The following is a 26,333-nucleotide window of genomic DNA, read 5'->3' as shown; positions in this document are numbered from 1 at the left end:
GAATGCTACTTTAAAAAGAATGTCATGTTAGTACTTCAATCAGCTTTTGATATTTTAAATTGACTTCATTCCATTTACAGGAATTTCTGACTTGTTAGCTTGGAATCACTAGATTAAAGCATTGAGAGCAGACATTCCTTCAACAAACTACAGACGTCTTGAATTGAGCTCTGCCAACTTCTGTTACCAATTTCAGAAGATGACTTCACAGGGTTCAGTGAGAGCCAACTATTGTCATTCATAATAAATCCAATCTAGAAATATTGCATGAATTGCTCATGCAATCCAAACGAAGTAGGGGTCTTGTTAATTGAGAGCTTAGGGGTGAAATTAGGCTTTGGCTGTAGCTCAAGATGGCTGATAGCGAATTGGCAGCCTGTTTTACACCCCGCCTAAAGAAAGTCAGACTGCCGAATTCCACACCTGCACCCCCATTGATCTAATTGGCTATTAGCTTTGGTGTGCTCTACAAAACTCTTCATTGACCAGCACTCTGAATCATATAAGAACATAACATAAGAACATAAGAAATAGGAGCAGGAGTAGGCCATTTGGCCCCTTGAGCCTGCTCCGCCATTCGATAAGATCATGGCTGATCTGGTCTGGGCCTCAACTCCACTTTCCTACCCGCTCCCCATAACCCTTGACTCCCTTATCATTCAAAAATCTGTCCATCTCCACCTTAAATATATTCAATGACTCCGCCTCCACAGCTCTCTGGGGTAGAGAATTCCAAAGATTCACGATCCTCTGAGAGAAGAAATTCCTCTTCATCTCCGTTTTAAATGGGCGACCCCTTATTCTAAAACTATGCCCCCTAGTTCTAGATTCCCTCACGAGGGGAAACATCCTCTTTGCATCTACCCTGTCAAGCCCCCTCAGAATCTTATATGTTTCAGTAAAATCACCTCTCATTCTTCTAAACTCCAATGAGTATAGGCATCAACCTGCTCAACCTTTCTTCATAAGACAACCCCTTCATCTTAGGAATTAACCTAGTGAACCTTCTCTGAACTGCCTCCAGTGCAAGTATATCCCTCCTTAAATAAGGAGACCAAAATTATACACAGTACTCCAGATGTGGTCTCACCAATGCCCTGTACAGTTGTGGTAAGACTTCCCTACTTTTATACTCCATCCCCCTTGCAATAAAGGCCAACATTCCATTTGCCTTTCTAATTACTTGCTGTACCTGCATGCTAACTTTTTGTGTTTCATGTACAAGGACGCCCAGGTCCCTCTGTACCGCAGCATTTTGTAGTCTCCCTCCATTTAAATAATAATTTGCATTTTTATTTTTCCTACCTCACATTTTCCCACATTATACGCCAACTGCCAAATTTTTGCCCACTCACATAACATATTTATATCCCTTTGCAGATGTGTCCTCTTCACAACTTGCTTTCCCATCTATCTTTGTACCATCAGCAATTTTGGCTACATTACACTCGGTCCCTTCATCCAAGTCATTAATATAGATTGTAAACAGCTGAGGCCCCAGCACTGATCCCTGTGGCACCCGACTAGTTACAGTTTGCCAACCTGAAAATGACCCATTTATCCCAACTCTCTGTTTTCTGTCAGTTAGCCAATCCTCTATCCATGCTAATATATTACCCCCAACCCCGTGAGCTCTTATCTTGTGCAGTAACCTTTTATGTGGCACCTTATCGAATGCCTTCTGGAAATCCAACTACACTACATCTACTGGTTCCCCTTATCCACCCTCAAAGAACTCTCACAAATTTGTTAAATGTGATTTCCCTTTCATAAAACCATGCTGACTCTGCTTGACTGTATTATGATTTTCTAAATGTCCTGCTACTACTTCCTGAATAATGGACTCTAGCATTTTCCCAATAACAGATGTTAGGCTAACTGGTCTATAATTTCCTGCTTTCTGTCTCCCTCCTTTCTTGAATAGGGGGTGTTACATTTGCGGTTTTCCAATCCGCTGGGACCTCTCCAGAATCCAGGGGATTTTGGTAGATTACAAGCAATGCATCCACTATCTCTGCAGCCACTTCTTTTAAGACCCAAGTATGCAGGCCATCAGATCCAGGGGACTTGTCCACGTTTAGTCCCATAAGTTTGCCGTACTTTTTTTTCTAGTGATGGTATTGTCTTAAGTTTTCTCCTCCCTATAGCCCCTTGATTATCTAGTATTACTGGGATGCTTTTAGTTTCTTCTACCGTGAAGACCGATACAAAATATTTGTTCAAAGTCTCTGCCATTTCCCTGTTTCCCATTATTAATTCCCCAGTCTCATCCTCTAAGGGACCAACATTTAATTTAGTTACTCTCTTCCTTTTTATATACGCGAAGAAGCTCTTACTGTCTGTTTTTATATTTCTTGCTAATTTACTCTCATAATCTATCTTCTCTCTCTTTATTTTTTTTTAGTCGTCCTTTGCTGGTTTCTAAAAAATTCCCAATCCTCTGGCCTACCACTAATCTTTGCATAAGAACATAAGAAATAGGAGCAGGAATAGGCCACTTGGCCCCTCGAGCCTGCTCCACCATTCAATAAGATCATGGCTGATCTAGGGCTCAAAGCCACTTCCCAGCCCGCTCCCCATAACCATTCACTCCCTTATCTTGCAAAAATTTGTCTATCTCCACTTTAAATGTATTTAATGACCCAGCCTCCACAGCTCTCTGGGGCAGAGAATTCCACAAATTTACGACCCTCTGAGAGAAGAAGTTCCTGTTATGTTCATTAATAACTAGACATTCTTATTATGAACACTGCTAGCTTTTGCTAGTTACTTTATTGACCACATGTGGACTTGTACAGCATCTTGTAGAGGCTTCCATCTTGACTGCTGCCTTGTGGGTAGCCTAGCCTCATGGGTAATGTAGTCTTAATATAATATATAGCTGGGTAGTGTAGTCTTATACATACAGCTATATACAGCTCTACGGCTCCACCTAGTGTCCACTATAGAATGACATGTTATTGATCACTACATCCCCCTTTCTTTGAGGTTTAACAAAATCAATATCAATCAACTTTCAAGAAAACAATAAAGATAATATCAGTAACACTTTTGTTAGTGCTCTGTAAACATAAACATTTTCAAAACAGTCAACACATTTTCAAAGCTTTACATTGTACTCAAAGATTAAGTCTATCAGGCTTTTTTACTTCACGTGTGGATCTTCTCAACACGGGTAAGTCTGATGTGTCTTCATGAGATTGTTCTGGCGGTGAATGACAAGATGCAGTTGCGGCATTGTCATCAATCTGCTCTTGTATAGATCGAGGTCTCCTTGCGATCTTTGCTTGGAGAGGGTTTCAGTGTTTCCTTCACTCTTCATGCCATAAATTTCAATGTAGTCAATGCGCTCTCGAAAAACTGCTGGCAGCTGGATCCCATCATACAGCATAGTCCTCTCAGCAGCCTCGGCTAATGGAACACCAAAGATTGGCCTGAGGGAAGAAGGAGTATCCACCGGAACTGCTTCCTGCTCTGGTGCAGGCTTCTTCTTTTTCTTTTTCTCTTTTTTTCTCTTTGTGCTTAAAATCTTTTTCTTTCTTCTTGGAGAAACTAGGCTTTTTGAAGACATGGATACCCTTTGGCCTTTTCATCCTTGATGGGCTCTCTGCTTCATCACCTGAGTCATCTGGTCTGCTTATGGCACAGTTTATACGGTAGACTCTCTTGACCAGTTCTATGTCTTCACAAGCTTTGTCACCTAGTATCGAATCAAGTCTTTCAGCCACAACAGAAAACATGAGATGATGTACTTTGTCTTTGACTGCCACTTTAAGTCTGCATACACTGAAGCTATCTATTTTCTGTCCATTATAGCTCTTCAGTAGTACTGACTTTTTCTGTATTTTGGGCTTTTCTTTCATATTTTTTATGTCACTCATACTGATTAAGTTTGCTTTTGCCCCAGTGTCCAGTTTCAATGTAACTAATGCTCCATTTATCTGCAGTGGGATCATCCATTTGTCCACTTTTACTGCATTGACTTTATGTTCAGCATTGTCCATTTCTGAGGGCTGCACATTTTCTGTATCTTTTTTGATATCGTCACATGACACCATTCCTACAAAAAATGTCTCACTTAAATCAGTGTCCTCAATCACATTAACTTGTTGCCCTTTCGTTGTTTTTACTTTCGAAAAGCATTGTTTGGCAAAGTGATTCTTTCCATTACACTTTGTGCACATTTTTTCAAACGCTGGGCATTGTCTTAACTGGTGTTTGTAACCACAGCGTTTACAATTAAAAATTTCATCCTCCGATTGCTTTTCATTATTGATTTCACTGAAAGTCTGCGCGTGCTTTCGAGCTAGCTTGCTGGCTTGGCATATTTTCACCGCATTTTCCAAATTTAGTTCGGTTTCTCTCAACAGACGTTCCCTGACTTTTTTATCATGAATACCAAACACAATCTGGTCACGAATCATGGATGCTTTGAGCGCAGAGAAATTACATGTCTGTGCTTTCAGTTTCAGATCAGTTATAAAGCTATCAAAAGTCTCATTTTGTTGCTGTGTCCGAGAACAGAAGATGTATCTTTCATAGGTCTCATTCTTTTTGGGAGAGCAATGTGCATCAAATTCTTTTAGCACATCTTCTAATTTTTCCCTGTTCTCCACTGGATTAAATACAAATGTATTAAATACCTCTATCACCTGTGGGCCTGCAACCGTAAGCAGCAACACTATCTTCCTTGCGTCTGGCTTCGTACCGAATCCGATGGCTGCAATGTAGAGTTCGAATTGCTGTTTAAAAGTCTGCCAATTGTAGTCGATTTTTTCTGTGAGTTTCAAACGCTCTGGTGTCTTCAAATTCTCCATGTCGCTTTTCACAATTTTCAGCAGATCTTCACCACCCTGGTACCATGTTATGTTCATTAATAACTAGACATTCTTATTATGAACACTGCTAGCTTTTGCTAGTTACTTTATTGACCACATGTGGACTTGTACAGCATCTTGTAGAGGCTTCCATCTTGACTGCTGCCTTGTGGGTAGCCTAGCCTCATGGGTAATGTAGTCTTAATATAATATATAGCTGGGTAGTGTAGTCTTATACATACAGCTATATACAGCTCTACGGCTCCACCTAGTGTCCACTATAGAATGACATGCTATTGATCACTACAGTTCCTCCTCATCTCAGTTCTAAAAGGGTGACCCTTTATTCTGAGACTGTGCCCCCGAGTTCTAGATTTCCCCATGAGGGGAAACATCCTCGCTGCATCTACCCTGTCAAGCCCCCTCAGTATCTTATATGTTTCGATAAGATCACCTCTCATTCTGCTAAATTCCAATGAGTGTAGGCCCAACCTGCTCAACCTTTCCTCATAAGTTAAACCCCTCATCTCTGGACTATGGGGGTGATTTTAGCTCAGGTGCGGGATGGTGTCGTGTTATCCAAATTTCGTGTTTCCCACACGAATCTAAATGGATGTGGGAGATTGATGCAATTTTAACTCAATTGGCCAATTGATTTCCAACGTGTGGGAAGCTTTTGCAAAGGGATTTTTCATGACTGAAAGTCCCCTCCGATGACATCATTATTGCTGCTGCATTTAAGGTCTGCAACAAGCCTTGCTTCTTCTGCAGACTGCCAACCTTTTGCCCTTTCATGCTAGAGGGACCTGGAGGCAGAATGACCAGTGAGAGAGCTAGGTCTGCTCCCAGGTTTGATGACGTTGCCCTGCAGGCTTTAGTTGAGGGAGCAGGAGCTCATAAAGAGGTGCTCTTCCCTTCTTCAGGGAGGAAGAAGCCTCCCCAGCAGACGAAGGCAGTGTGGATCCAGGTGGCAGAGGAGGTCAACTCATTATCAGTACCCCGCAGAACCTGGATTCAGTGCAGGAAGAGATTTCATGACCTTCTGCACACTGGAAAAATGAGTATGGATTTCCCATCACCCTCAATCTGAACCCCATTGCCTTTCCTCACCAGCACTCAGCTTTAGCAATCTCTTCCTCCACATCCCAATTGACACTGACATCCATGCACCCTTATCCATTCCCTTTCTCTCTATGGTCGCATTCACATCACTATTCGGCTATGCAGCCCTCACACTCCCTATCACTCTGATGCTTTGAACACAACTGACAACACACAGGGAGGGCCCTTGGTCTTGCCACCTCACTCCATCTTTGTCTCCTTCTAAGTATCTATGCGATGGAATCTCTACACTCACTCCTTCATTCTCACTCAACCTCCACTTGTCTCCCTCATTGCAGGAAAAGAGAGCTCACAATAAGCGAGAAAGAGCAAGGACAGGAGGAGGGCCACCCTCACTAGCCCACCTCACCCCCTGGGAGGAGGCGGTCCTGGAGATCGTAGGAGTGGAGGAAGACGCGGATGTGGGGGATGGACAGGCGGGTGCATCACAGCAAGCTGGTGACAGAATAGTTTTCCATCTCTCTCACTGACATTGAATGAGTCGCTGATAATGATTCTGAAGTTCTAACAGATGGACTTATGATCATCTGCAATATGCAAATGTGCATGTAACCTTGGCATCACATCTCTGACTCTTTCCTTTACTTCCCCACAGGACCACCGCAAGCAGCCGTCCCCACTAGCCAAGAGGAACAGCCTGAGCCTCAAGACTCCTCAGAGGAAGCTGCAACCTCTGAGGGCGTAACATCAGCAGAATGCAGCGCATCCAGCACCAGCGCAGACACTCACACCTCAGTGAGACCTTCGGGACATAGAGTAGTGTTGTCACCTGGTGTATCACAGCTCGCAAGTGAGCATCAGCAGATTGTGGAGACAGGGACAGCAGTGGAGAGTGCTAGTCAGAGGGCACAGGACCCTGCCAGCTCGGCTCAGCTGCATGTCCACCCTCTGCCTCTGGGTCCATCCATAAGATCAGCGGAGCTGGAACTCCAGGAACAGATGCAGGAGTCTCTGGCAGGTTTTGTCTCCAGGCTCGATGTGAGTGTGGAGCGAATGGAGTCGTCCATAGCGAACATCAGCAGAGCCTTTGTGGAGTCATTGGCACATCAACACATCACCATGGAAAGGATGGCAACCTCCATGGAGGAGATAAGTCGCCAGAGTGCAGAAAACATGGTGAGTGTTCATAATAGAATGACATCTCTGGAGAAGCGATGGTCATCTATTGAACAGAGAAGCCAGACCTTCATGGAAGTCCTTCTGAGTAGGACTGCCAGTGCAGAAACGGGTCCCCATGGGCCCCTGATGTGCAGCAAGGTGCTCTCAAGCCACTTCCAAGCGCTGGCCCCTTCTGGCCTGTGCAGCTTCAGGTGGGTGAGCAGCAGCCTGGTGCTCCTGGTGCTGCTGCTGCTGTTCCTGGTTCTGCTGGTGCCACGGCTGGTGTTCGAGCTCATCTAATGCCCAGAAAGGAAGGAAATAAATGGCTCCCATGCTTCTGGTATATGCCTCCGTTGAGGAAGCGCTGAGTGAAGGTAGCGAGAGGGGTTTCCCAGGAGGTCACACTGGAGATGGGTGTGAGGCTCCAACCTTCCACAGGTGTGGTTAAGCCTTCTAAAAGTTGCCCCAGACCTGAGACCACTAAGTCCTGCCACCTGAAAATCATGACTGATCAAATCTGCTCTTTAATGGTTGACCTGCAGTTGATGATAATAATAATAATAATAATAATAATAATCAACTTTATTGTCATTGTTAGTGCACAAGTGCAGTACAACGAAACGTAGGCTTGCGGCTCCCGAGAGTGTACATTTAGATTAAGACATTTAAACATTCAACATACATTTGGCTTGTAATACATTAACATAAACATAACCATAATAAAGTGCATTGGCAGATGTGCAGGCTTTAGAGTTTATTTGTGGAGTTCAGTAGGATGACAGCCCTGGGAAAGAAGCTGTTCCTAAATCTGGTCGTTCGGGTGCAAATGCATCTGTAGCGTCTCCCAGATGGCAGGAGGGCGAACCGACTGTGGCTGGGGTGGGTAGGGTCTTTGATGATGGACCGTGACCTCCGTAAACAGCGTTTCTGGTATATGTGCTCTATGGTCGGTAGCCGGATGCCGGTAATGCATTGGGCAGTTTTGACTACCCGCTGCAGGGCTTTCCTGTCATAGTAGCTACAGCTGCCATACCATACTGTGATACAGTTTGTCAGGATGCTCTCTATTGTGCAGCGGTAAAAGTTAGAGAGGATCAGGGGTGACAGGTTACATCCCTTCAGCCTCCTTAGGAAATATAGGCACTGCTGAGCCTTCTTCACCAGAGAGGAGGTATTGAGGGACCAGGAGAGGTCTTCCGTGATGTGGACTCCGAGGAACTTAAAGCTGTCCACCCTTTCCACCACAGCCCCATTGATGTGGATGGGGGGGTGACTTCCGCCTTTAGACTTCCTGAAGTCTATGCAATAGTGCTCCCGCCAGGTTTCACATTCGTGATTCCCACCAGGTGTGTTTTACGTGGGAAAAGGGTTAAAGTTGCAAGGGCCTGTTAAAATAGGATTATAGAGGCCATTTAGTGGTAATTAAGGGGCTTAAAGACCAGTCCCGCCTGTTGGATGCGGGACGGATTCGGGACCATCAGACATGCCTGAGTTAAAATTGCTCGAAGTCGGGAACCGGGGGGGTGCTGGGCCCGCCCGCCATTTTTTGCGATTTTAACCCCCCACCCGCCTCAAAGCCTGCCTCACGGCCCAATGAAAATCGAGGCCTATGACTCTGCAATCCAAATACTACGGCAAGTATATGTTAAGGCTCCAAACAAAATTTTTGCTCGGCATCTACTGGCCACAACTCGACAACAACCCGGGGAATCACTTGAGGAATTCCTTCAAAAGCTGCGCAGGCTCAGCAAGGATTGTAATCTCAAAGCTGTCTCAGCTGAGCAGTACCAGGAGGAGTTAATTCGTGATTCCTTTATTAACGGAATTGCGTCTCCTTTCATACGCCAGCGTCTGTTGGAGAATAAAACCCTCAAGTTACAAGCTACCTATGACCAGGCATGTTCTCTGGACTTAGCGAAATAAATGCAGGTGCCTATCTTTTACCGCGTGCATGGACTGCTGCTGTCACTTTTGGTGACTCCTCCAATGGGCCTCGGGCGGAAGCCCTCACTGATGACTACTCTATCCTAGCCGATGACAACCCTACCCTAGAAGCCCTCACTGATGCCGACCCTGCCCTAGCGGCATCTTCGCAATCTGGAACGAAGTGTTTCTTCTGTGGAGGTGCATTCCACTATAGGAAATTTTGTCCTGTTCGTAACACAACCTGCAATCATTGCAGTAAGAAAGGTCACTTTTCTAAGGTATGCCAGTCAAGAGCCTCTGTTAGTAAGAAAGGTTACTTTTCTAAGGTATACCGATCAAGAGCCCCTGTTAGTTTTGCAGCTGCTATCTATAAAACTGCTCCTCCCCCAAGATCCACCACTAAGGTTACAGCTGCTATCCATAAAACTGCTCCTCCCCCAAGAGCCACTACTAAGGTTACAACTGTCAAGGGTAAAACTACTCCTCCCATCACAGCTGTTTTTCCCCAAAGCCTGTCCCATGCAGCCACAAAGGTTTCAGTAAATGGACACATTTTGAGTGCACTAATCGACTCATGCAGCTCTGACAGCTTCATCAGTGAGCAGGCTGCCAGTAAGCTAAAACTGCGTATTTACCCCTCGGACAGGGAAATTGCAATGGCTCTGATGACACTGACCACCAACTCTTCTGGCTTTTGTCTTGTCAACCTTATTCTCAATGGCCGCACTTATTCCTCCACCCGGCTCAGGGGACAGGATTTCCAGAAACAACACAAAAGACTCACTTTCGAGTTTGGAGGGTCAAAACTGGAGCTTACTATTTCTAAAGTACGGTTTTGTGCGCTTTCGGCGGCTTCGCTCGCGAGCCCTCCTTGTTTGCCAATCTTTCCCCCCGATGTAAGCCCACAGTCACTAAATCACGACGTTTCAGCCAAGATAATCTATCCTTTATCGAGGCAGAGATCTCTCGCCATCTAGCTAACGGTATCATTGAGCCATGTTCATCTTCCTTGCGGGCTCAAGTCGTCGTTGTTAAAAATCCTCTGAAGCAACACAAGAAACGTCTTTGCATCGATTACTCGCAAACTATTAACCAGTATACCGACCTGGATGCCTACCCACTACCACGCATCGATGACATGGTCATTAACCTTGCCAACAACAAGGTATTTTAACTTTTGACTTAAATAGCGCATACCATCAAAGGACTCTGACAAAAAGTATACAGCCTTCGAGGCCAATTGTCGGCTTTACCAGTTTTGTCACCTTCCATTTGGGGTCACCAATGGGGTGGCCGTCTTTCAATGGGCAATGGATAGCCTAGTCAAACAGGAGAACTTAACGGACACTTTTCCATATCTGGATAATATCACCATTGCTGGTCATGACCAGAAGGAGCATGATGCCAATCTGCAGAAATTTCTTGACGTTCTCAGTCATCGCAACTTAACCTTAAATGAGTCCAAATCTGTGAAATCAGTACCATCAGCCAACATCCTTGGCTATTGGGTGGGCAATGGTGTCATCAAACCTGATCCGGAATGACTTCGTCCACTTCAGGAGCTCCCACCTCCTACAAATCTCGGCTCTCTTCGTCGGGCCCTCGGCATATTTGCCTATTATGCAAAGTGCATACCCCACTTTTCCGACAAGATCCAGCCCCTGCTTCACGCGAAGTCATTTCCGTTGAAGGCAACGGCTATTTCAGCTTTCGACCTCCTCAAGCAACAACTGGAAAAAGCCACGCTTCGTTCCATCGATGAAAATCTCCCTTTTGTGATCGAGTGCGATGCATCGGATGTGGCGATCTCGGCTGCCTTGAATCAAGGTGGTCGACCCGTTGCATTTCTGTCCAGGACATTGCAGGGTAGCAAGCTCCATTTTCCTCCTGTCGAGAAGGAGGCTGCGGCTATCATCGAAGCAATACGTAAATGGAGTCATTTTCTCGCTCGTCGCCATTTCACGCTTATAACCGATCAGCTCTCCGTGGCATTTATGCTGGATAACCGGAAACGCACTAAGATCAAGAATAACAAAATACAGCTCTGGAGGATGGAATTGGCCGCCTTTGGATACACCATACATTATCGACCCGGCAAAGAGAATGTGGCCCCAGATACCCTCACGCGTGCATTCTGCTCTTCTATGTCAACTTCGACTCTTACGGATCTTCATACTGACTTATGCCATCCTGGCGTTACCCATATGTTACACTTTGTGCGATCTAAAAATCTCCCATTTTCTACAGAAGACGTGAAAAGAACATGCTCCACTTGTAGAATTTGCGCGGAATTAAAACCGCAATTCTTCCGTCCGTCGGATGGCTCGCTCATACACGCTATACAGCCTATGCAGTGACTCAGCATTGATTTTAAAGGGCCACTGCCTTCCTCAATGCAAAACACCTACTTGCTTACTATGGTGGACGAATATTCACGCTTTCCCTTTGCTGTCCCCTGTCCCAATATACTTATTTCCACAGTGATCAAATGCCTCGACCAGGTCTTTTCCCTTTGCGATACGGCCAATTTCATCCACTCTGATTGGGGTCCCTCCTTCATGTCAAGCAAACTCAAAAGTTATCTTACCCAACGGGGAATCGCCACAAGTAGAACAACACCGTATCATCCTATTGGAAATGGACAGGTTGAGAGATACAACGCTATCATTTGGAACACTGTTCATCTTGCACTGAGGTCACACAACCTATCAGACCAGCAGTGGGAAACTATGCTCCCTGATGCATTGCATTCTATCAGGTCTCTTCTTTCTACATCCACCAACGCTACTCCCCATGAATGATTCTTCGGGCTCCAGCGTCGCTCCACTCATGGGACATCCCTACCATCATGGTTGGCAGCTCCTGGCCCCATGCTGCTCCGAAGATTCGTCCGATCCTCTAAGAGAGATCCCCTCATCGACGAAGTGGAACTGACGGATGTCAATCCCACGTACGCATACGTGCGGTACCCTGATGGCCGGGAATCCGCGGTGTCACTTCGGGATCTGGCGCCCTGCCCAACCAGTCCCACGGACCCAATCGATGGTGGGACCCGTATCAATGACGCCGATACCCTGCGCTCCTCTGAGGATGACGCCCTACCCGGGATGTCAAGGGATCTGCCAGCTGTTCCGCCAGATCAACCCAGGGAACAGAGCGCTCCCCGCGGGATGGCCACCCGAAGCCAGGATGCCGGTCAGTCACCGACTACTGGGCAGGGTGAAGCCAGCTCTGTGCCTGTGGGGGCCCGCACCTGGAGCCACGATCTCCCCTGTCCCCCTCAGGTCGATCAAGGCGACACGGACTCTGCCAGCCCGCCGGTACGAACTAAGCGACCCAGGGACCAAAACACGGTCCGAGGAAACGTGCCTTCAGGCCACCAACAGATATCCAAACGCACCCAGAGCCATGATCTCCCCAGTCCCCCTCAGGTCGATCAAAGCGACACGGACTCTGCAAGCCAGCTGGTACGAATTAAGCGACCCAGGGACCAAAACACGGTCCGAGGAGACGTGCCTTCCGGCCACCGACGGAGATCCAAACGACTGCGTCTATTCTTAGTCCGACTAATTCGGTAGAAAGAAGCCGCCGGACTTCCAATCTTTCAGGCGGGAAGAATGACATAAATCATGCCATTTATGTAGAAATGGCTTATGAAATATACTGGGCAGCCTGCTGGTGGCGCTATCCAGGGAGCATATAAATACTCGGGCACGGACCCAGCTTGCTCAGGGACATTTTGTAAACAGGAACTAGTGAAGGATATCTTGACTTCCATGTTGTGGAACAGTCGATTAAAGCCTTGTTTAATACTCTGACCAAGTGCCTAGTAGTTTTCTTACGTCTGTAACCTTTTATGTGGCACCTTATCGAATGCCTTCTGGAAATCCGAATACACCACATCCACTGGCTCACCCTTGTCCACTCTGATTGTTACATCCTCAAAGAACTCCAGCAAATTTGTTAAACATGATTTCCCTTTCCTAAAACCATGCTGACTCTGTTTGACTGCAGTATGTTTTTCTAAATGTCCTGCTACTGCTTCCTTAATGGAGGACTCCAGCATTTTCCCAACAACAGATGTTAGGCTAACTGGTCTATAGTTTCCTGCTTTCTGTCTCCCTCCTTTCTTAAATAGGTGTGTTACAGTAGCAGTTTTCCAATCCGCTGGCATCATTGTATGCCTTTGTTTTCAATTTAATACCATCCTTAACTTCCTTAGTTAGCCACAGATGGTTCTTTCTTCTCTTAGACTCTTTCTTTCTCACTAGAATATATCTTTGCTGAGAGTTATGAAATATCTCCTTAAATGTCTACCACTGCTTATCTGCCAACTCTGTCTTCATACCTTTGTAACTGTCTTTGTTTAAGTTCAGGACACTAGTTTGAGACCCAAGTTTCTTACCCTCAAACTGAATTTGAAATTCTAACATGCTATGATCACTCTTCCCTAGAGGGTGCTCGCTTTGGAGAGGGTGCAGAGGAGATTCACCAGGATGTTACCAGGGCTGGAGCACTTCAGCTATGAAGAGAGACTGGGCAGATTGGGTTTGTTTTCCTTGGAGCAGAGGAGGCTGAGGGGGGACATGATTGAGGTGTACAAAATTATGAGGGGCATAGATAGGATGGATTCTAAGGAGCTTTTTCCCTTAGTAGAAGGGTCAATAACTAGGGGGCATAGATTCAAGGTAAAGGGCGGGAGGTTTAGAGGGGATTTGAGAAAGAACTTTTTCACCCAGAGGGTGGTTGGAGTCTGGAACTCACTGCCTGAAAGGGTTGTGGAGGCAGAAACCCTCACAACATTTAAGAAGCATTTGGATGAGCACTTGAAATGCCTAACATACAAGGCTACGGACCAAATGCTGGAATATGGGATTAGATTAGACAGGGCTTGATGGCCGGCGCGGACACGATGGGCCGAAGGGCCTCTATCCGTGCTGTATTACTCTATGGCCTAGAAATTCAGTGGGCTTTGCACCCAGTTACCGCCCAAAGAGGGCTTCTGCGCCACTTGAGGAGTTTGCGCTGATATTCAGCGCTGTGGTAATGGCGGCGGTAGCCGGTAGCTCTGCGCCGACACCGATGACGTCATCGGTGTGCGCAGTGCCCCGGTTCCGCCCCGCTACCGGCCCGACCCCCATATTTAGCTGCGGCCGCCTCTTCCGCAGCGGCCGCAAACAACGATGTGAAGACGGGGCCGTCCTGCAGCCTTAGTGGGGCGAGTTAAGGCGGAGGTGCGGCCGGCTGCTTTTTCGGCGGCCGCCTGCCCGCACCTCCTTCCCCGGCCTCCTCCACCCCCCCCACCCCCCCCGGCATTGCCGGCTGTTTTCCGGGAGCCCGGCACTTCTCCGTGGTGCCGGGCTCATTTGCCGGCACTATCAAGCGGCGATCTCCCCGTTGCAGGCACCTCCCCCTTAAGAGAAGGAGGAAGGCCTGCAGTACCGCAGCCTGCCGCTCCGCAGCGGGTGGCGCTGCGGCACCTAGCACGCCGAAATTCAGTTTCAGCACCCCAAGCGGGGGCGGGCACACCCTGGAATAGCGGCCGGTTTCAACTTGGGGCGCAGAAACTGAATTTCCGACGGGCGCAACGGGCTCCGCGCGCAGCGCTAACATCTGGGCGCTAGCCAGCTGACGGGCCCAAAGTGAATTTCTAGCCCATTGACTCTATGGCCTAGAAATTCAGTATAGCCACTTTTGGGACGGTAAAGTCGGGCCGCTAAAGTTTGCGCCCGGCGCAAAGTCGAGCCCCCTTCGCCGATATTCAGTTGCATCGCCCTAAGAGGTTGCTGCTGCGCTAAAACAGGTGATGCACGACTATCATTAGGCGCTAAGCCGGCAGCCTGGGGCGCTAACACCGGAAGTTGGGCGCAGGGCAGGTGCGGCGAGCTGCTGATTGCCGGCAGACACTCTGGCTCCGGTGAGCTCTTAAAGGGGGAGGGTGGATTTGTTTTTTTGAAAGGCCGAGACTAGTGTATTTGTGTTTTTGGTGAGGGCTTCTCTCCATCAGTTTGTTATGTGGTACCAGTCTTCTTCCTTCTTCCTTCTTCCTCCTCCCTCCTCCCTCCTCCCTCCTCCTCCTCCTCCTCCTCCTGAAGGAGTGTTGCAAAACGGCTGCCTTTTCTACTGCAGGAGTGCCCTTTAATTTGCGCTCCCCGCGGCCCGCATCGGCTGAGCACCGTTCGGCTCAACAGTCGCTAGGGCCGCCCGGCGCACAATGGGGCGGCGCGAGTGAAGTTCCTGTTCCGGGCGCACAAAGGGCGTTGCACGACGAAATGACGTCATGATCTGCGCGCGCAGATGAGCGCGCGCAATGACTTTGCGCCGGCGCTAAATGTCTACTGAAGTTGGGGCGAGGCGCATATCGCGCTGCGCCCGGGCGCTAAGCGCCTAGCGCTCGAGATCTACTCCTCCTAAAGTGCTAACGGCTGGCGCAGCCAACTGAATTTCTAGGCCTATGACTCTATGATCCTTTACTATGAGATCATTAATTAATCCTATCTCATTACACATTACCAGATCTAAAATAGCCTGCTCCCTGGTTGGTTCCACAATGTATTGTTCTAAGAAACCATCCCGAATACACTCTATGAACTCTTCCTCAAGGCTACCTTTGTCAATTTGATTTGTCCAATCTATATGAAGATTAAAATCGCCCATGATTATTGCAGTATCTTTCTTACAAGCCTCCATTATTTCTTGATTTATACTCTGTCCTACAGTGTACCTACTGTTAGCGGGGCCATAGACTACTCCCACCAGTGATTTCTTTGCTTTATTATTTAGTTCCCATTTTTAAAACTATTTCTTTTAGTTGTTTCTTGCCATAGATCCCTCTGCAGCTAAAGGTTGGTGAGGTGGTGCAAAACATTGTGTTACAAGAGCAGAAAGACACAAGTTCTATAGGTGCGATTGCACAGATGGCGAAAAACATAGAAACATAGAACATAGGAACAGGAGTAGGCCATTCAGCCCCTCGAGACTGTCCTGCTATTTTATTAGATCGTGCCTGATCTACATTTACCCACCTTTATTCCATAGCCCTTGATACTCTTACCTAACAAAATCTATCAATTCAGTCTGGAAAATTGTCCTAGTATCCACATTCTTAAGTGAGTTCCAGATTTTCACTAAACTTTGTGTGAAGAAATGCTTCCTGATTTCACTCCTAAATGGTCTAGCTCTAATTTTAAGATTATGTTCCCTTGCTCCCTTTATCATTTTAAATACCTCGATTAGATCACCCCATAACCAATCTCAAGGGAATACAAGCCAAGATTATGCAACCTGTCCACACAATTTAACCCTTTAAGCCCTGGTATTATTCCTGAGAATCTGCGCTGCACCCCCTCCAAGGTCGGTACATCTTTCCTGGGGTGCCCAAGACAGCAGTATTTTTGATGAATTTTGCTTTTAAGCATTTAAATGGAGGCTGTTGCATTTGCAAGGATAACTCAATGACAGCATGTAGAAATCAACTCGTGTCGTTTTAATGCTCGATCCAACTAACCCCTACAGGCCAAGGCAATCGAGTACCTATCACCAATGTCAGACATAATATAACGATAACAGCACTATCAAACTTCATGTGCTAGAGTAATTCTAATGCAGCACTGTAACCCAGTGTGCAGACATAACATTTGCTCCCCCCTCACAGAATTTCAAACATGAAATGTAGTGACAAAGTCCTGTAGGTGGCCAGGGCAAGAACATGTATGAACAGGCCGAGGTGGGGACTGGTGAAGAGCAGGCCGAGGTGTGGACTGGTGAAGAGCAGGCCGAAGTGTGGACTGGTGAGGAGCAGGCTGAGGCACAATATCTGCTTGAGGGTTGGCTGGCTGAGCCACATGTGCATCCCGCCACTCTGGGGTTAAGGCTTGGGGGTTAGGTCCGTGTAATCCTGCATCAGGGGGTGCTGGCACCTTCTGAAGGTGGCTGGCATGCCACCGAGAGCCGTCAGTGAGGCAGAAAGTGGCTGGTCCAAGTTGGCGGCTGATTTGGAGAGGGGAGGACCAGAATGAGGCCATCTTATTGTTGCGGTGAGGCCTGCAGACTCTGACCCAATCGGAGACTGAGATGTTGGGCGCCTTGGCCCTCCTCGGCTGGTCTAAGTGAAGTTTCATCTTCTCCTGCTGTCTAGCGACTGTGGCTTGAGCCGGTGGAGCAGGGCTCTGAGCTAGTGAGGGGCGGAGCCTGCCAAGGGGCAGCATGAGCTCACGGCCTAGCATGAGGGATGCGGGTGAGACCCCTGTAGTGGAATGCTGGGAGGCTCTGTAGTGCAGCAGTGTGTGGAGGAGGGCCTTGTCAAACGCACACCCCTGGGATAGGTGTGCTCTGAGGCCATTTTTCAGTGTCTGGTTAAAACGCTCCACCCCCCGATTTGACTCGGGGTGGTAGTACGCTGTGCGTATGTGACGGATGCCCTTGCTCTCAAGGTGGGAGGAGAGTTCCAAAGAGACCATTTGGGGGCCATTGTCTGTGGTGATGGCCTTTGGATGCCCCCAGCGGGAGCAGAGGGACTCAAGGATATCGATGATGACCCGAGAGGTGACGGAGCCCATGGCAGTGACCTCTGGCCATTTTGAGTGCAGGTCATAGGTCACCACTAGGAACCGTTGATGGTGGGGGATACCATGGATCTCCCCGCAGACGTCCAGCTGCAGGTGCTCCCAGGGCTGAGAGGGCCAGGCAAGGGGTTGCAGGGGTGGAGGAGCTTGGTGGCCAGTCTTGCCACTTACAAGGCAGGCTGCACAGTCCTTGACCAGGGCCTCGATTTCCCTGTCGATACCCGGCCACCACACTAGGTCTCGGCATCATTGTTTGAGCTTCACTATGCCCAAGTGGCCCTCGTGCGCCATGGATAAAACACGCGCACGAAGGGCACTTGGGACCACAGTGCAGAGCCCACGTGCAACACAGGAGTCATTCCAGCAGGAGAGCTCCTCTTTAACTCTGGAGTAGGCAGACAGTTCCTCAGGCACCTTGCGAGGCCAGCCATCTCTGATGAGGGTGCACAGCTGGGAGAGGGCCGGATCCTGTTCAGTGGCCTCTTTGAGCTCCTGGAGAGAGACTGTGGTTTGGAGAGGCGTGTGTAGCATCTGTATGATATCCTGTTCCACATGTTCAAAACCGACGAGTGGGGCTGGGGCAGAGACAGTGCGGGAGAGCAGATCTGCAACAACATTGTCATGTCCTAGTGTGAACTGGAGACTGAAATTGTATTGGCGGAGGCGGTCAGACCAGCGGTGCAGATGCAGTGGTCTGTGGCCCGTGCCGGATGTCAACAGCAGGGCAGTGAGAGCCTGATGATCGGTTCGCAGGGTGAAGGCACGGCCATACGTGTACAGGTGCCACCGCTCACATGCCCAGACGCACGCCAGCGCCTCACGCCCGCCTACTGAGTACTTCTGTTCAGTGGGGCTAAGGGCTCGGGAGGCAAAGGCGATTGGTTTCTCGACTCCATTCTGTATCTGCGATAACACTGCCCCCACAGCTGCAGCGGATGCATCGCAGGTGACGAGGGTGGGGCTGGTGACGTCAAAGTGAGCCAACACTGGAGGCGACGTAAGCTGCGATTTGAGGAGACGTACAGCTTCCGTACAGGCTTGTGACCACACCCAGGGCTCATCCTTTCGCAGGAGCTGGCGCAGTGGGGCTGTGGTGGCTGAGTACTGGGGCAAAAACTTCAGGTAGTACCCAGTCATGCCAAGGAAGGAGGCAACCTGTGCTGCAGAGCTGGGTTCTGGGATGCTGTGAATGGCATCCACGTTTGACTGGAGTGGGGATATACCGTCAGCCGACAACCGAAACCCCACAAACTCGATCTCTGAAACAGCAAAGACACACTTTTCGCCATTCAGTGTGAGCTTGTGTTTTGCTAGAGCCGTGAAAACTCTGTGAAGGCATTCGTCGTAAGTGGAGGTCGAGGGCCCATGCACGACGATGTCATCCAGGTAGATGGCCACCCCAGGAATGCCCACGAGCACAGAGGACATCACCTTTTGGAAGCAGCTGGGTGCAGATCTAAGTCCAAATGGCATCCTGGTGTACTGAAAGATGCCAGCATGTGTCACAAAAGCAGTGAGGTCCCTGCTGCTGGGGTGGAGGGGAACCTATAGATAGCCCTGTCGAAGGTCCAGTTTCGAGAACAGGATGGAGCCATAGAACTGCGCTGTGAGTTCCTCTGACGTGGGCAGTGGATATTTGTCAGGGTTTACGGCCTTATTCACTGCTCGAAGATCGACACAGATGCGTAGATCACCTGACTTTTTCTTTGCGACCACCAGGTTGGAGACCCATGGGGAGGCATCAACTGGTTCGATGATGCCAGCTTCCAGTAGCTGCTTTAGTTCAGCTGTGACCCCGTCACGGAGAGCAAGCAGGATGTGGCGCAGTGGCTGAATGACAGGGGTAACGGTGGAGTCAACCATGGGCTGGTGGGTGAAGGCAGTCAGGCAGCCCAGACCCTCGAAGAGTGCTGGCCATGTTTGGCGCCACGGTGAGGCGACGTGCAGAATCGCAGGCTCGCCGGTGTCCAAGTGAGAAAAACCCAGGTCAGTGAAAAGATCCAGTCCCATCAGGTTAGCTCCTTGGCGTGCCACATGAAAACAAAAATCTGGCAAAACTTTTGTTCCATAGCGTACAGTGAGGTTGACTGAGCCCACTAGTTCAATTTTTGAATTACCATACCTGCAGAGGGCAGTGGAGGGCGCAGAGAGTGGCAGGGAGCTGAAAAAATGTTTGAATGTGTCCACATTCAGCAGTGAGACACTGGCACCGGTACCCAACAACAGAGGAATGCACACATCATTCAGGTTAATTGTGCATGACTTGAAAGCCACTACTGGCCCAGAGCTCACGTTGTGAATTATAGTGCTTGAGGACTGAGAGTGTTCATTTGTAGCAACAGGGGCAGAGCAGCAGACATTTGCAAAGTGATTTTGTTTTCCACAATTGCGACAGGCTTGGCCGCGCGCGGGGCAATTCTGCGCTCTGGTAGCATGTGAACGAGATCCACAGTTTCCACACTGTTGCCACGGTAGCGTGCGTTGCTGCAGTCGCGCGAGCATTACAGTGACAGAGCTGTCGGGGCCGAGGGCGCTGTCACTGGGTGTGTGTGGCTGAGCTGTGTGTGAGAGTTCAGAGTGGAAGGGGGCGCTGGAGAAGTCGCTCACTGAATGTCTTGCTAGTTTCGCTGCACATTCGGCTGCAGACTCCACTTGAAAGGCAATGTTAACGGCCTGTGACACAACAGATTGTCGGACTCGAGTAACAGTCTTTCACGCACTCTCACATTGTTGGTGTGCTCTATTAGTTGATCACGCATCATCTCGTCTTGTAGTGCACCGAACTTGCACGAGCTAGCTAACCCCCTCAAATTAGCCACGTACTGATGCACAGACTCGCTGGGGAGTTGGTGACGCTGTCTAAAAATGAATCGCCGGAGGAGGGCACTTTGTGGGGCAGAGAAGTGTGTGCTTAACAGAACCACAGCCACATCATATGTTAGTATTGAGTCTGCTGTCCATAATGTCCCAAGAACACGCTGGCCCTCCACACCCAAGCAATGGGATAACAGTGCCTTTTTCCGTGCTGCACTCACATTTTCTAGTCCGAGAGCAATGAGGTAGGTTTCAAAGGACTGTAACCAGCGAACCCATGGGATCGGGGGCTCACTGGGTAGTGCAAGGAAGGGAGGAGGTGGTGGAAGAGAGATTTCAGCCATCCTCATCGCCAAATGTTGCGTTTGCAAGGATAACTCAATGACAGCATGTAGAAATCAACTCGTGTCATTTTAATGCTCGATCCAACTAACCCCTACAGGCCAAGGCAATCGAGTACCTATCACCAATGTCAGACATAATATAATGATAACAGCACTATCAAACTTCATGTGCTAGAGTAACTCGAATGCAGCACTGTAACCCAGTGTGCAGACATAACAGAGGCATTCCCCTTGAAATGAACATTCTGAGCTACTCAGCAAAGTTTGTTGATTTGTAAATTGCTACTCCGGAGAATCGAATTACTTGCGCTTTGATATGCTGTTATTTATCCACATCCAGTAAAAGTACAGCACGACTTCACAATTGAATTATGCAGCCTGTCCACACAATTTAACCCTTTAAGCCCTGGTATTATTCCTGAGAATCTGCGCTGCACCCCCTCCAAGATCGGTACATCTTTCCTGAGGTGTCCAAGACTGCAGTGTTTTTGCTGAATTTTGCTTTCACGATTGAATCTCTTCCCTTCCTCACGGCTCTTTTTTCTTTCCATCTACAGCGAGGATGTCCAAAAGAGGACAATGTTCTAGATCAGATGGGGTAGATTTTCACCTTTTACCCACTTGGAAAGGAAAATCTGGTGGGAAGGCCCGTGCTCCTCTTACAGAACTGCAGGATTTTCTTCCCATTAATTTTAATGAAAGAGAGTGAGAGAATGAGAGAGAAAGAAAGTAAGATAGTGTGTGTGTGAAAGGGAAAGAGAGCAAGAAAGAGAGGGACAGAGAGAAAGTTGCCAATAGTTTCCTGGTGGATTTCAACCATCTGCCTGTGAGGCAGGTGCTGTACCGCCTCCGCTCCTCGGCTGCCTGATGGTCTTATTCCCAATAACCTTGAAACACATTCTAATCAGTACTGGCCAGCAACCAGAGTTATGTTTAGTTGGACTGTCCCATTGCTCTCTGAAGCCTCCTTTAGTATCATACCTCTTCACCAAGGCTAGAAGCTAGTTATCTAATTTTAAAAAGCTTGATTTTTTTTAAGACTATTTTATTAATAATTTGGCTAATAGCGTTTTTTATATTTTATGTCATAAGATTTATCTATAACATTATTCTTTAACCTCAAGCTCAATTTATCAAAGCAATTTAAATTACTACAATGGCACAAACTGTACTCCTGACACAACACAAGAGAGAAATTGTTACTTGACAAATTGGAAAATCTCATAATACCATCAAATTTGCCTAATGCGGTCTGCGGGTTAATTTGGAGAAGGGTGAATTGCATGTTGGTCTATATCTCATTTTCCTGAGCTGTCATTGTATAAATCAGTGCTGACACGGCTCCAGCCTCACTCTTAAATCATTGCTGCTACCTAGGTACTAGAGGTGGCAGCTCGAGGGGAAATATTTAGCACTGCACTTCTTAAATTAGTTTGTTAAAAAGTGTCTCTTCTTTTGCAGATTATCTCTATCTTTACTTCGTAGCATTTATTTATGCTTTTCTTTACAGGTCTTGTTCCAGCATCCCTCGTCAAAGTAATAATGAAGCATGCAGAATGTCCACCCTTGAGCGAGAATGATTTATGGGTAATGGTGGAAAAGTGAAGACAGAAATGTTAGTACCATTATCCAAAAGGTGAGGGTGAGGAAGCTTTCTGACGTTGATGTGCATTCTTTTAAATCTGTGCAGTTTAAAATAAATGGGGCCTAAGTATCATGTTCAAACCTGTGCTCTTCTCTGGCTCAATGCTGACTTGCTTCATTTCTAACTGCGAACAGCAGCCCTCATTTCCTCTCCTGAGTTTAAATAACAACTAACACAACGAATGGGGGTAAAAATACAAATGATATGATCAAATTGTCAAATGCGAAAATAAAGGATGTCCAGATTATAAGGTAACTTAATCCTCTCCAGGTCACACACCATCCTGACTTGGAAGTATATCGCCGTTCCTTCATCATCGCTGGATCAAAATCCTGGAACTCTCTCCCCAACAGCACTGTGGGAGTATCTTCACCACATGGACTGTAGCGGTTCAAGAGGCGGCTCACCACCACCTTCTCAAGGACACTAGGGATGGGCAATAAATGCTGGCCTTGCCAGCGACGCCCACATCCCATGAACGAATATAAACAAAAACAGCAAGCTGTCAGTTTAACAATTGGTCTGTCAATTAAAACAATGTGCTCTTGTTGAATTGTACAAACCAGATGGGGTGTGACATGTGGGAGGTTAAGACCAGGTGCTGAAAATGTAGTAGGCTTTATGGGGCCCGAAAAATTTTAAACATGAACTTGCCAGTAAGGTGGTGCTGAAAGAGTCATATTTGTTTAGTCGAAAGGGAAAAAGTTACTGTGACAAGAACGTCATACCTTCCATACTCGTTCACTCATCTAAGACTCTAACAGAATGCTATCGGAAAATCTCCAGGGCAAACATGGAAGCAAGTTATTAACAACAATGATATTTTTCATCCTCTTTCAATGACCCTCAGACAAGGGGATGAGCAGGAAACCTGAATGCCTCAGGCCACATACATCTTTAACAAGGAAGGGCGTTGCATTCTCCACTGCAGAAAATACAAAAAGCTTGAGGAATAATGAATTAGCTTAAGTCATTCATTAAGGATTTGTAGCACATCCATCTACTCTCGTCATATCCAACAACTGTACTTTCAATAAACCGTCACTTTGATCATGAATTAAAACACAAAACTAGGCACAAGGGATATATAAACTGAGAGTGAAATAATTGTCAGAAAAGTATCACTGTAGTGGCAAACCCAATGCTAACCAAAGGCTTCATTTGAGTTAGCAGGAGGACATAAGCAAGCCTAAATCCATGCACTGGCATTATCTTTCTTGCAAAGGAATTTTCCACTAGTTCTAAGCAATTGGCTAAAATAAGTTTTCCAATTTAACTTTGGACTTTTAATTCCAAATTTCCCTCCCTATTTCACACCATGGGTTTTCACTGTTGTGTCTCAATCCATTCATTCAATCTCCTTACATATGTCTTGGGGAAGGGGGAACAAGGGGATATTGATCCTGAAGGTTGCAACTAGTTCTTTTATTTGCAGGAAATTGCTGCGTTTAATCAATGTTATACTTTGGCAACAGCACTGACACATGAATAGGGGAAGGATAAAGCACTAATCACCATCATACATAGTCACACAAACATTATCACCGATTTGGAAGTATTTGAAATTCTGTGAGGAAAATATACCATTTGGAATTGAGGTATTTGTAGATAGCGAGGCAATGGAGAGTATTCCTGGTGGGCACTGATGGTTACCCTCTCTGAAGAGGAGTCATCCAAAACGCCTGGCAGGAGAAAGCCAGCAGGATGATTTCTCCCGACAACACCTAGTGGACCTGGCTGCAGATGTGGGTGAAAGTAGCAGAACTGAGGAAAGATGTAATGCTACTCAGCAGATCTCTGCAGGAGCTATCTGTCCAATGTATGCATGGAACAAAGTGTGCCTTCAGAACCTGTTATTCTTGTACAGCCTTTACTGCCAAAGCTTCCATGCAACCTTACAGCTCTTTGAATGCTTTGCACGCATGGCCATACAGCAGTACGGCATACATACAAGATGCAATTTACATTTAAAATAGTCTCTGCATGGAAATCTTAATGCTGTAGCACATAGCAAAGCCTTCCAAGCATTCGAGTAGCCTGATGCATGTTGAGTTACTGATACACAGGACCAGCTGTAGGATAGTCAAATTGATGCCATCACTTGGTGAAATGCATCAGTGTAGTGAATATGGGCAGCCATCTCATGCTGTTGTTGCTATTCAGTGTGAAAGGAGATGATAATGCTGGCACTGAAGAACAATAAATCAGTCATTTGTTTGATACATCAGTGGGCAACAAATGGCTGATATTGCAGATGACCCCTATGCTAGCCTGCAAGGAGGCAGGGGCTTTACAGTTGAGGGAGGAGATGGCCTTGACTGCTATTGGCAGTCCAGTCCCTATACAGCAGATGGCACTGCCTCCATGCAGACCCAGAGCCTGCAGAGCAGTTTCAATTGGTTATTGTGAGGTTGGTGTATCAAGGCCTGCAAATACGGTTGGGGACATATTGGTGGCTGTGGGCCACCCAGCTCTGGTGTCAGCTGATGTTCTTTGCCTTCAAGCATGGAAACCTGTGATGAGTGGAAAAATGTCCACTTGAAAACGGGCAGTGTACTTGAAGAGCTGCCTTCCCACATGCGCTTTAACGCCCACTCCCAATGGGTAGATTTAACACTTGTAAGATGTAATGCTGGGTGGAACTTCCACATGAAACATGTAAAACTAAGGGCAATGCCCTCCTCAACCAGAGATTATGCATCAGCAATGAAGCTCTTGGACATTCTGTGTGAACGCAGAGAGCATTTGCCAGCAATATGAGGCGGAAAAAACACAGTGCCAATTGTGAGTGGTGATACAGAATAGTGATATGCTTGACTAATCTACTGGAATTTTTTGAGGATCTAACTGGTAAAATGGATAAGGGAGAACCAGTGGATGTGGTGTATTTGGACTTTCAAAAGGCTTTCGATAAGGTCCCACATAAGAGATTAGCGTGTAAAGTTAAGGCACATGGGATTGGGGGCAAGGTATTGACTTGGATAGAGAACTGGTTGGCAGACAGAAAGCAAAGAGTTGGAATAAATGGGTCTTTTTCCGAGTGGCAGGCAGTGACTAGTGGGGTACCGCAGGGATCGGTCCTTGGACCCCAGCTATTCACAATATATATTCATGATCTAGACAAGGGAACTAGATGTAATATCTCCAAGTTTGCAGATGACACAAAGCTGGGTGGGCATGTGTGCTGTGAGGAGGATGCCGAGAAACTCCATGATGATTTGGACAGGTTGGGTGATTGAGCAGAAGCATGGCAGATGCAATATAACGTGGATGAATGTGAGGTTATCCACTTTGGTGTCAAAAACAGGAAGGCAGATTATTATCTGAATGGCAATAGATTGGGAGAAGGGGAAGTGCAACGAGACCTGGGTGTCCTTGTGCACCAGTCGCTGAAGGTAAGCATGCAGGTGCAGCAGGCGGTTAAGAAGGCAAATGGTATGTTGGCCTTCGTAGCGAGAGTGTTTGAGTACAGGAACAAGGATGTCTTGCTGCAGTTGTACAGGGCCTTGGTGAGACCACATCTTGAGTATTGTGTGCAGTTTTGGTCGCCTTATCTGAGTTAGGATGTTCTTGCCATGGAAGGAGTTCAGCGAAGATTCACCAAGCTGATACCTGGGATGGCAGGAATGACGTATGAGGAGAGATTGGGTCGATTGGGCTTATACTCGCTGGAGTTTAGAAGAATGAGAGGGGATCTCATAGAAACTTATAAAATTCTGACAGGACTGGACAGACTAGATGCAGGAAGGATGTTCCCGATGGTCGGGGAGTCCAGAACCAGGGGTCACAGTCTAAGGATAAGGGGTAAGCCATTTAGGACAGAAATGAGGAGGAATTTCTTCACCCAGAGAGTGGTGAACCTGTGGAATTCTCTACCACAGAAGGCAGTAGAGGCCAATTCATTAAATATATTCAAGAAGGAGTTGGATATATTTCTTAAGGCTAAAGGGATCAAGGGATATGGGGAGAAGGCAGGGACAGGGTACTGAATTTGGATGATCAG

At 47.3% G+C, this 26,333-nt stretch overlaps 1 protein-coding gene across 10 annotated transcripts in view; it reads right to left on the bottom strand.

The window, feature by feature from the left end:
* slit2 (slit homolog 2 (Drosophila)) overlaps positions 1–26,333 on the bottom strand; it is a 605,319-nt gene that overhangs the window by 198,597 nt on the left and 380,389 nt on the right. The gene's annotated exons all lie outside the window — the stretch shown is intronic.

This window comes from Somniosus microcephalus, chromosome 2 (assembly GCF_052327205.1).
Source record: "Somniosus microcephalus isolate GS21.2 chromosome 2, FLI_Smic_1.0, whole genome shotgun sequence".
NCBI classification, from domain to species: Eukaryota; Metazoa; Chordata; class Chondrichthyes; order Squaliformes; family Somniosidae; genus Somniosus; species Somniosus microcephalus.
The sequence above is the reverse complement of the archived record's forward strand: the minus strand, read 5'-3'. Positions and strand labels throughout refer to the sequence as shown.